This window comes from Maniola hyperantus, chromosome 8 (assembly GCF_902806685.2).
Source record: "Maniola hyperantus chromosome 8, iAphHyp1.2, whole genome shotgun sequence".
Classification (NCBI taxonomy): Eukaryota; Metazoa; Arthropoda; class Insecta; order Lepidoptera; family Nymphalidae; genus Maniola; species Maniola hyperantus.
The window spans coordinates 8,397,409-8,408,764 of NC_048543.1; the positions used below are offsets into that span (position 1 = coordinate 8,397,409).

General features: G+C 36.7%; 1 protein-coding gene across 2 annotated transcripts in view; it reads right to left on the reverse strand.

Moving 5' to 3' along the window:
- LOC117984706 (protein numb-like) overlaps nucleotides 1-11,190 on the reverse strand; it is a 45,158-nt gene extending 33,968 nt beyond the window's left edge. The window contains exon 1 of one of the 2 annotated variants that reach the window (XM_069500209.1): nucleotides 10,880-11,190. The gene's annotated coding sequence lies outside the window, so the exon portion shown is untranslated. Of the gene's footprint in view, nucleotides 1-2,676; nucleotides 2,980-10,879 lie in introns of those variants that run through there. The other variant, XM_069500210.1, reaches the window with a different exon arrangement.
- Nucleotides 11,191-11,356: the final 166 nt, after the last annotated feature.

The window sequence follows — 11,356 nt, forward strand, 5'->3', positions numbered from 1 at the left end:
TTTTCTATAACAAGCTAGGTATAACGGCTTTTGTTCTATCTTCGGCAGGATTGACGGCGGTATGTGGTACCTTGAACGCTTATTTGTAGAGGAATCGCTTGTAGTATATTTATCGGATATACTATATTGTGATCACGTTCCGAATAAAGCGGATGTCACGATTGTGTGAACAGATTGTCAATGTAGGCTTCTACGGCCTTTACTCTACCAGTTGCTAGCCACCGTTCGCTAGGATCGGATATTTTTTGTCAACGCCGCGACATTATAAATCGACGATACCTACGCAATAACGTCTTGTGGAGTGCAGGTGCATTAATAAATTGACAAATCAACAGTGACAATAGAAAATTTTTATTAAAAGAGCAGTAGATTTAGAAATATTATTATTACTAAAATAGATAATATTTTACATAAACTAAAAGTTTCTGGCGGTCAAGACGGCGCAATACGGAGCCGAGGCGATGACTGCATGGACAATGTTTAGTTGGAGGAGATTGTACAGTGGCAGAGTTGCAGAGACCTCGGAAGACTCCCGGGTAGAGCTACCGGCGGACACGAGACAGCTTGTTTACAACGTGTATGTTTACTTCAGCCGGCGGCCGGGCAGAAGCGCCAAAACTTCACTAGCGAAAACCGCACGAGCGACTATGCTGCCAAGGGACATAGTTGCCGATATCATACGGGACCGATATCGAGACTAAAATAATATCTATTACCTACTATATTTTATAATACATATTTGTAGTATCGTGCTTTATTAATATATCCTATATGATAGGTTTTTAGACTAATGTTTGCCGTATTTCATATTATGCATATTTTATAGTTAGATTATTAGATAACGACCAACAGGTATATTCCGCGACAGGTCGAATGACAATCAGGATATGACGCGAGGGACGCCCCCTACGCACCGGGTTAGCGCGGGGGCTGTGCGGGTGTGCGGATCGTTCTCTCTCCGATTGCCATTTCGACCTGTCGCGTACTATTGGTAGGTATTACATGTATTTTATGAAGTACATAACAGCTTATAAACAGCTTGTTGTATGTTTATGATCAAACTACACACAATAAGGAAAATAATATTAAATATATATATGTATACATAATTATAGGTAGGTATATATTCATAAATTGCGCACACGGCTAAATTTGAAACCACATTTACTAGCTGCGAGGCCTACCAGAGTACATCGTGCCCTCAATCAATAAATCACAGAATTTACTAGAGATTTTTACCGATCTCGATGGAAGCATTAACGACATCTAGTAGCAGCACGTTGCAATCTGCAGTTATTTAACACTGGAATTAGTTTTTCTGCACTATTGTATATTATGAATATCATATTTAGTAATTTAATTTTAATCTAAGATCATGTTAATCAAAAATATTGGGTCTAACAAAACTTTTTATTAGGTCAGACCTCTATGGTAAAAATACTCTACTGTATTTCCATATGTTGTTATGTACTTATATAATAACTAGCTGATGCCCGCGACTTCGTGCGCGTGGATTTAGATTTTTTAAATATCCCGTAGGAACTCTTTGATTTCACGGAATAAAGAAAAAAGTCTATGTCACTCTCCAGGTCTTTGACTATACCCTTGCAAAAAATCACGTCAATCCGTTGCTCCGTAGTCCGTTGCGACGTGATTGAAGGACAAACCAACAAACAAACACACTTTCGCATAAGGGTAATAATTAATGTAACCATATTCCAACTATTTATGATTATAATTTTGATTTAAATGGCAGCAGAGTTTAGCTCAAACTAAGTTAAGAAAATAATGTTTTACTTAAACATTCAAAATCTGATCTCATATTATTACGTGTGCACTGTGCAGATAATGTTTACGCACATGTTCGTTTATTTACTAGTTTGTCATCTGATATCATATCAAGTATACTGTATACCTATAATCAGATATAGATAACACATTGTGCATCTAGCTTTGTAAATAATAAAGTTATCTGTAATTTGAAGTTCATATTCCTTTCTTCTCTTTTAACCTTTAATAAAGTCAACTTATTCTAGTCGTACGTAATTAAATTATAGCCCGAATGGATTTTATAATGAAATTCAGTGATGTTAAGGTTCTCTGTATGTTTTCGTATTAGATTAACAATAAAATCCTGAAAGGTTTTATCGTTTTTATCGCATGGCTTCTTTATATTAAGTGGTGGTACAGCAGCCTCCTCCTAGTTCTCACATACTTACTTCTTCGCTAACCTTTACTACTAATAGATACCTACTGCGTCAAAAGTGTAAACCTGTTTTTAGCCATCCCAAATTCGACGTGTTTTCCTCTAGCCATATTTAATAACTTTACCATAGTTTACAAAAATCAATCAAATTTAACGTTCCTTAATTCAAATAAACCTCGAATCGAAGTATAAACAAATAGTGATTTAATATCAGACATACCTAACTGTGCAATCTACTACGAATTCCTTAATCCACAACCGCAAACCTCAGTGATCAGATAACTAGGTTATTGTTAATCATGTACGCCTTATAGAGAAATCGGAACAAAGGAAATTGTACTTAAATGTTAATATATTACAGTGTTTATTTTAAAAAAATATTCTCGCTGCTCTAAATGTTCATTATTAAAAGCATCATCTGTTATTTGGACATAAAACACATGGCTCATACAAAAGATGGCTATACTTACAAAATAGATCTTTTCGTACACTTTATACAAATCCACAAAGCACAGGCAAATAAGGTCCACACGTAGGCAACACTATTTAATAATATTGCTTAAACCACTTTAGACTTCACTCAGTTGTATAACCACTTCCTACGCACGTAATATGTTTCCTAAAATTGGTCCTTAGTTACGTGCCAAAATGCTAAGATAGAAGATGTAGGCGCCCAAACGTGTAGACTGTAGACGTCGCTAATTACTTTACTGCACTGACTATTTCAGGCGTGCGAACAAGTGAAACACCAGCACACTCTGATTCACACGGAACAACTCGACGCGAATGTTTCGACACCTCAGATATTGATGAAGGTTAAACCTTGTTGTTCTCTCAATTGCTGAAGCGAATGCCTTTCTTTGCATCTCTACATTGTGATTTTTTTAACTTGTTAATATAATTTAAAAAAATCTAATTTATTGCTATTTTCTGTACATTCATGGAAATATTTCCCCATCGTGGCGTTCAAATTTCATCAAGGTGAGATAAACAAATTGATTAGCGTTTTTCTGAATCAATTTAAATAAAATGGCAAATTCTGCCCGCAACAGTTGCGTGACCGTAGAGTTGAACAATACCATGGGTTAGGTAACGTCATTGACTTATATATTACTTCGTTCACAAAAGTCATGACCTAAATTGCAATTTAACAGGATTATTAAGAGGCGGAAAATTATTCCATAAGTATTATTTTAGAGTTCCTACTGGTTTATCCTTATGTGGTATGGTATGCAAGATTAGTATAACAAGCAGAAAGTTTTTAATAGGTAGAAACAAAGGTTATTTTACATTGGTTGCTTTTAAACTTGAAAAACTTTACCTCCATCTTATGTCCTCCATGTTAACTTTTCTGGGATGTTTTAGTTTTTCAAATATCTAAACATGGTAACAGCTTCAATAATAATTATTTAAATATATAAAAGGCAAAGGTTACTGACTGACTGTCTGATCTATCAACGCACAGCTGAAACTACAAGACGGATCGGGCTAAAATTTGGCATACAGATAGATATTATGTCGTAGGCACCCGCTAAGAAAGAATTTTTGAAAATTCATCCCCTAAGTGGTGAAATAGGGGTTTGAAATTTGTGTAGTCCACGTGGACGAAGTCGCGAGCATGAGGTAGTTAAGTATAAGCACTTTGGTACTAGTAGCTTTTATCCCAAAGATAAGTGTACTTAGTAGTAGGTGGTAATAAAAGTAATCAAAATGCAGGATGTTGTAGGAGGCCACATAAATGAATTATACATTAATTAATTTTAAATTCAAGACTGCCTACTAGGTATTGCCATCTATTACAAGAATCAGAAATGACTAGTAATAGTATGGATGATGAATGATGTACCTACTACAAATTAAACGCAGAAAAAGTTAAGGGTGGGAGAAGCAGCCAGTTTTAGATAACTTGCACAGCATAGTAAACATAGCATATGACACCCTTATATAGTTATATTCAGTGAGAAATAAAGACGGTTGCTCTGGGAGTTTGTTGAACTGGAAGATAACTGATGTAAAACACGAAAGTTGACGGTATCGCAGACCATTTTGCAAGCTCTGGAAAGGTACAGCTGCGCTGATACCATAGCTAATAAGATAAAATATTCAAATAATACAAAAACTATGAATAGAATACGTAGATGACCTAGGGAGAATGGGTAATAAGTACACAAACTCGAGAAGGCCAACGAACGACCGCGATGAATGGAAGAAGACTATGGACACCAGTCACCAGAACCACAAAGGGTTGCAGTTCCGCACGATGATGATGAAAAAAAATCAGTTAAGTACTCAAACCTAATAGAAAAAAGTATGTTTTACTTTCTATACCTACTACATACTCATTTCGAAAAGCCCGTCTGTCAGTAAATTCGAAGATCAGGATAAACCCGACTTTAAACGTCTATAACTTTTGTATACAATCTAGGAGATGTAATTTATGAGAATAATTATATTGAATACTAACAATCACAAACACCAAAATTCCTTAGTGCTTGAAGACCAAAGTCTTCGAACAGTGCGTGTTGCCAGTGATGACATACATATGTACCCGAGACATGGTCGCTAACTATGGGCCTCATAAGAAAGCTCAGTCACTCAGCGGGCGATGGAGAGAGCTATGCCTGGAGTTTCTCTACATGATCAAATCAGAAATGAGGAGATCCGTAGTAGAACTAGAGTAACTGACATAGCTCCGTTGAGCTAGCCCGGTTGCGAAGCTGAAGTGGCAATGGGCAGGGCACATAGTTTGGAAAACCGATAGACGTTGGGGTTCCAAGGTGCTGGAATGGCAACCTCGCCCCGGAAGGTGCAGCGTTGATAGACCCCCACTAGGTGGCTGGATTCAGGCGGCGCAAGAGAATTATGTCCACTAGACGTCTATCGGTAGACGATGATGATGAATCATAAAAACAGAATAATTTCAGTATAAGTATTATGCTGAAATTACTCATTTATTAATTACTATGGGTGTTATTATAATTACTGTTATCTTCTTCTTGAGTATATATATATATATATATACCTACTCAAGTAAATAGGTGTTTGTACTTTGTAGGTACAAAATGATAAGACAAAATTGTGCACTGAGAAAACAAGTAGCGTGACCGAGTGTTGGAGGTTTCTGTTGAGGATGAATAACGTAAGCAATATTATTTATACTAAATGATGAAAACCAAATATCCTACAGGCTTTTACCCGACTGCATCAGAAGGAGAGTATGTTTTTCGGGTGCATGTAATATGTATCTATGTGCAAAATGTCGAAAAAATACGACTGTAGTACGGAACCCTCGGTGCGCAAGTCCGACTCCCACTTGGCTGGTTTTTTGACTCTTACTTGTTCATATCGTACATACTTACGAAATAGCTTATTAAAGGGCACCTAGAATATTTTTTGCATTTGGGTAAAGGTTACTCGTAATATAGTATTTATTATCAATGTTTTGTTCGACCTTATTAGATTAGAAATGAAGTACAGATGGCGTGCTCTGATAAACAAATGCTAGCACGTGTTGAATGTGCATCTGTGTAACACACATATGGAACTCCAAAATGTACAAAAGAAAATAATATAACGCAAACAAAACAATAGATAAGACCAAAGTACAACATTATCAAGATAATTATACTTACACAATTAAGTAAAAAGAATTAGCCTTTATCTCGGAATTATATCTATGAAAGTAGAAGGAGGTATCATTTCAGACGATGTGAAAAAGAAACTAATTTTTTTATAAGACTGGTTTCTCTTATAGCCAAGCAATAAAATAACGCTCGGAAGACTACCTATTCTGATCTTGATGAGAAATTCTACTCAATTAAGAAAATGTTATTCTTGGCGGAAGAGAAACATAATGCAAGGTTAATAATCTCTTTCGATATTCTTTTATGTACTTCTATTTTTCGCGCGAACTATCGCAGAATTAATTACTTAGGTAGATCAATTTTTAACAATATATTATGCAAATATTTAAATAGATTATGTAATTATTTAAATAGATTAAGTATGTAAATGCATTGACCTAAGAATTTTTTTTTGGGACCATGAAATGTAAAGTAATTATCAATAAGAGACGAGACAGATTGTCGGTAACAAAGTCTTGAATATTGGGAGTAATCCAAGTAAAATCCACCCACTCATTCCGGAAAAAATATTAAATTGTTACTTACCAGAATATTTCCAGTACAAAGCATTATAGGGCGGAAACAAACTAATCTTATGACTTATCACCTGGCCTGACGAGCCGTGACGCAGTATTTGAATACCAGAAACACACTTGAACTACCCAAACCCAACGCAACGATGTCAGAGTGAACTAGAGTGAGGGAACTCTGTGTTTGAGACGGAATCGACGATATGTCAACGTAAAATCAAAGAAAAATAGGGTTTCTTTAGGCTACCTGCTAAATGTAAGTACTAATATTTGATGCGTGCCAGTGACGTCGAAGCCTCGACGTTTTGTTAAAAGTTCCCTAACTGACGTGACTTCCCTAACTGTGATGATGTGGTGTCAAGTGTAAGTGCGTGTTTGATAAACCAAGGTACCTAAATCATCCAAAAGACTGTATTCGAAAGTTTCACCTCTATCTGCAGTGCACTTATTATTGCATGCTTATAGTCTTTGTGATAAGATGTGATAGCTTGCTGCTTAACAAGTGACGACTCTAGAGTGTAGACTAGAGGAGTCATGCCAACCAATATCATTATATCAAGTACAATGTTGAACCTATAGAAGTCGTCAGGCTTTTTTCAATACCTATGTGGATAAATAAATAGTTAATAATTTAAAGAATAGGCGGCTACTGGCAAATTAACGTAGGAGTTTAACTCCCACATTACTCGTATTTCTTACTTGAAACACGCTCGTGGTACGTGATCTTTGACACATTTTTATTTTAGTACTAGCTGATGCCCGCAACTTCGTTCGCGTGGATTCAGGTTTTTAAAATTCCCGTGGGAACTCTTTGATTTTCCGGGATAAAAAGTAGCTTATGTCACTCTCCAGGTCTTTAACTATACCCATGCAAAAAATCAAGTCAATCGGTTGCTCCGTTGCGACGTAATTGAAGGACAAACCAACAAACCAACAAACAAACACACTTTCGCATTTATAATAAGGGTACTGATACCTATAGTACCTACGCGAAAGGTCGAGGTGGCAATCGGGGTCAGAGGCGGGGGGATGCGCCGCACACCCGCATGTCATCCGCGCTATCCTGTACCGGGTTAGCGCGGGGGCTGTGAGAGTGTGTAGGGTGTCCCCACCCCGATTGTCTTCTCGACCTGTCGCGTACTATACCTATGGTATAGTACTATACGTATGGTATCCCAATTACACAGCTTTTGCAATATCAAGAGTGACCGCCAGGGCCTCTCCCTTGCTGTCTATGGCTTACGCCCAGCGGTGTGTGAGATATATATTATATAAGAAGATCACCAGCTGAACGGCCGTGGCGAAAACCATATTGACGATCACTAATCAGCTGATGCTCCTCGAGATATCCCAGCAGCTGTGTGTCAATAATTTGCTCCATGACTTTGGACAAAAGCGAGGTAATCGCGATAGGTCTGTAATTTGAGGGGGCCTTTCTTCGGAATAGGGTGAACTAGGACAGTCTTCCACGACGATGGGCCTGTGGCGTTGGGGTAAGACTGACGAAATAGATGCGAAAATATCGTAAAATAATAATTTCCGCGCGCCACCGTAAGGAATTTCACCCTCACCATATGGGTGTCTGGTGCACTTCGACCGTCCGCTGCGCCAGATCCTTCTTTCCACGCACGTGCAAACTGTGGAACCAACTAATTCCTAAAAGGCCGGCAACGCATCGGCGGCTCCTCTGGTGCTGCAAATGTTCATGGGCGGCGGTAATCACTTAACATCAGGTGACCCGCCTGCTCGCTTGCTCGCTATATCTATTAAAAAAAAAAAAAAATCCCTATATTATATTCTTTACAAGGTGGAGGGGAGGTGCCCTTTTAAATAGAGGTTTTCGAAACTTGTTTTGGAGTCTACTATTTCAAAGACTATTATGTCATTTCTACATCTAAACAGCATAAGCGATGGGTAAAACGCGTGAAGTTCAAGAGTCCACGAAGTTACCTCTGATTTGTTTAGTCAGCTTTTGAAATATAGGTCATAGTTGACTTGTGAAGTCACTATAAAAGTATGACTTTATATTGCAATAGTCGCTAGCAATATGAATGAAGCCTCTATGGTATTATAAGGTCACCGTTACTTACAAGCATGACCTTCGCGCGCTACCTGGTGAAGGCGCCGCGCTGCAGATGTCGATTTCTCAACCGATTGTTAGGTAGGTAGGTATTTAGCGTGGTTCAGAACTATTTATAGGAAATGTTTGACACAAATTAAGTCTTTTCCTGTTTGTTTAAAATACCTAATTAAAACAATAGGGTACTCTACCGTTTTTTGAAAAGTGATGATGATGAAAGTGATTTTTTAATTTGATCCGAATAATTTACAAAAATTGTATTCAGTCGATAAGTGCAATAAAAATGAAAAATAAAATAAATTTCGCGAAAATGCTACCCGCCAACATTTTAAACTCCGAACCACATCACTGACTCCGTTGCTTACCAAACCGTGTGACGTCATGACAGATCATGAACCAAAAAAAATGGCGGGTAGCGTTTTTGCGACGTGACGCACAAAATTAAAATGAATTTTATTGCTCATCTATCTTATAAAATTATTGATTGAGTAAAATTTTTGTAATTTTTTTTGGTATGTAGTTTATTATCACTTTTATAATATTTTAATTAACTTGTTAAAAAATACTATTTTAATATATTCTACTAGCAGTTGCCCGCGACTTCGTCCGCGTAAGATTTCTGGTTTCTCATGAGATCAGAAATTTTCCCGCTGCAAAAGGCCTCACTTACCTACTCTCAGTCTCACCTTAAGGCACGGAATCCTGGCCACGGGGTATTCAATACATATTTGTATGCTATTGGAAAAGCCATAAGCGAGGAATGCTCATACTGCGGGGAAGAGGATACTCCGTAGCATGCTATATTTGAGTGCCGTGTGTTTCAACAGGAGAGAAACTTAGTAAATGGTGAAAAGGAAGATAACTTAAACCCGCAAAACCTGATACCCAGAATGTTGAAAAACAGAGGAATGAGAAAAGTACGCGAAGCTACTCAAATATATAATAAAAAAGCGAGAAGACGATGAATGGGAGAGGCAAAGACCCACGCCCTGAAAAAACATCTGCCTTCCTGAAGTAATGCTTCGTGCAATTCCGGGAAGCCGCGAGCGGAGTTATCGAAGAGTGGAGGAGGTTTTTTAGTCTGTAGGCCACTGCGCAACATCTGCAGTGGAGTCGGGCATGCACAGTGCAATCCATAAGGGTTTTCTCCCTTCCCTTCCCCCAAGGAAAAAAAAAAGGTACGGAATCCAGAATACCTAAATGCCAATTTTCATATTTCTAACTTCAAAAACATAGGATTTTCATATAACTTTTCAACCCCCATTTCACCCCCATAGAATAGGGGAGAATTTAGTCAGATCCTTTATTATCGGATACTTACCCCCTAGAAAGAACCTATGTTTCAAAAAATAACAATAGTTAAAGCTTTTCTATAAAAAGTTTTCCCCCCTATTTTACCACCCTTAAGGGGTCAATTTCCCAAATTGACTTATTAGATTTTTATTATTTAAACCTAAATGTCGATTTTCGCGTCTCGTAACTTCAAAAACATAGGACTTTCATATAACCTTCCACCCCCATTTCAAAATTTTAGAAGAATAAGATTATACGCTTGATGTGATGAAGCATTACTTGATAATAGAAATAAATGAATTACTCCAAAGTCTTACTAGGTAAATAGATGTAAGTTTATAATAAAATGAAGATTAAAACAAATATCTGTTGATATTTTTATATTATGGGCTTCTTCTTAGACCAAGATGAATTATTTGGAACACTCATAGCTTTTGTTTTAAGTTAAGGCACTTAAATAACTTAACCATAACTTGCTCATAAAATTGTACAAATAATAAATATCTCACTGAACATAATTTTGATTAAATTATATTTTTAACTGAATTCAAAAACAGGAGGTATTTACCTCCCCTTATTTGTGAAGCTGTTGTACCTACCTACTTGCAATCTGCGTTACTATTTTGATATGTACATTTAAAAAACTTTGTCAACAGGTACTTGACTGGATGCATGCTTTAATAGTTTACTTTTTAAATGACTCAAATGATTCAAAGTAAAGTTCCTATTAACTGTTAAAAAATCATGCATGCATGATCTTATGAAATCGTGCATGATCCATATTACTGAGGAGTTTTACATTTATAATGGAAATGTTTTCTGCAATTATTTTTAATATGTAGTCTTTGAAGTAGGTACTTTCTACTTATAGTAAACGACAGATCGAGATGGAATCGGGGTGGGGACGTCCCGCACACCCCCCGCGCTAACCCGGTGCGGGATAGCACGGATGACTGACCTCATACCCCGATTGCCATCTCGATTTTTAAGCAAAATAATATTCATGTACTTACTTAAGTTCCTAACTAGTAAGTAAAATAATAGCACTTAAATAAATAAATAATAAATGTATAATAAGTACAAACTACAAATAATATTCATAAGCTATGTATGAACCAACCTATTGAAAGCTATTTACAATACATACCTGACATAAAACGCCGATAAGGACTATGTGGTCACAGGTCCATAGTGATAATACTGGTTATCCACCGTAAATGAAAGCAGAGATACAACTTTTATGTATTTTTTTACCAAGTAAAACGTTTTAGGTTTAGGAAACGGCACTCGCGAAATTTTACAAATTATACTTAACACACAGAGAGCGGTTCGCGATAAATGATGAGCAACATTACTATCTAAACATTTCTAGATTTTACAAGCTGAGATTTTTATCAAAATTAATGTAATAGTACTTATAAATTGAGAAGAGAAATTTGAGGAAAAGTAATCGAAACGAAATAGAAAATCTCTATCTAATGTCAAAAATGACATATCACTGACAGCTTCTGTCATGACAACATCATTGATTTGTGTTCGTTCATTGATCTCTGCTAATACAAGTACGCTGGATTTGCGATTGCTGACCTTTGAAACAATATTTGACTTTTGCAATTTTATTATT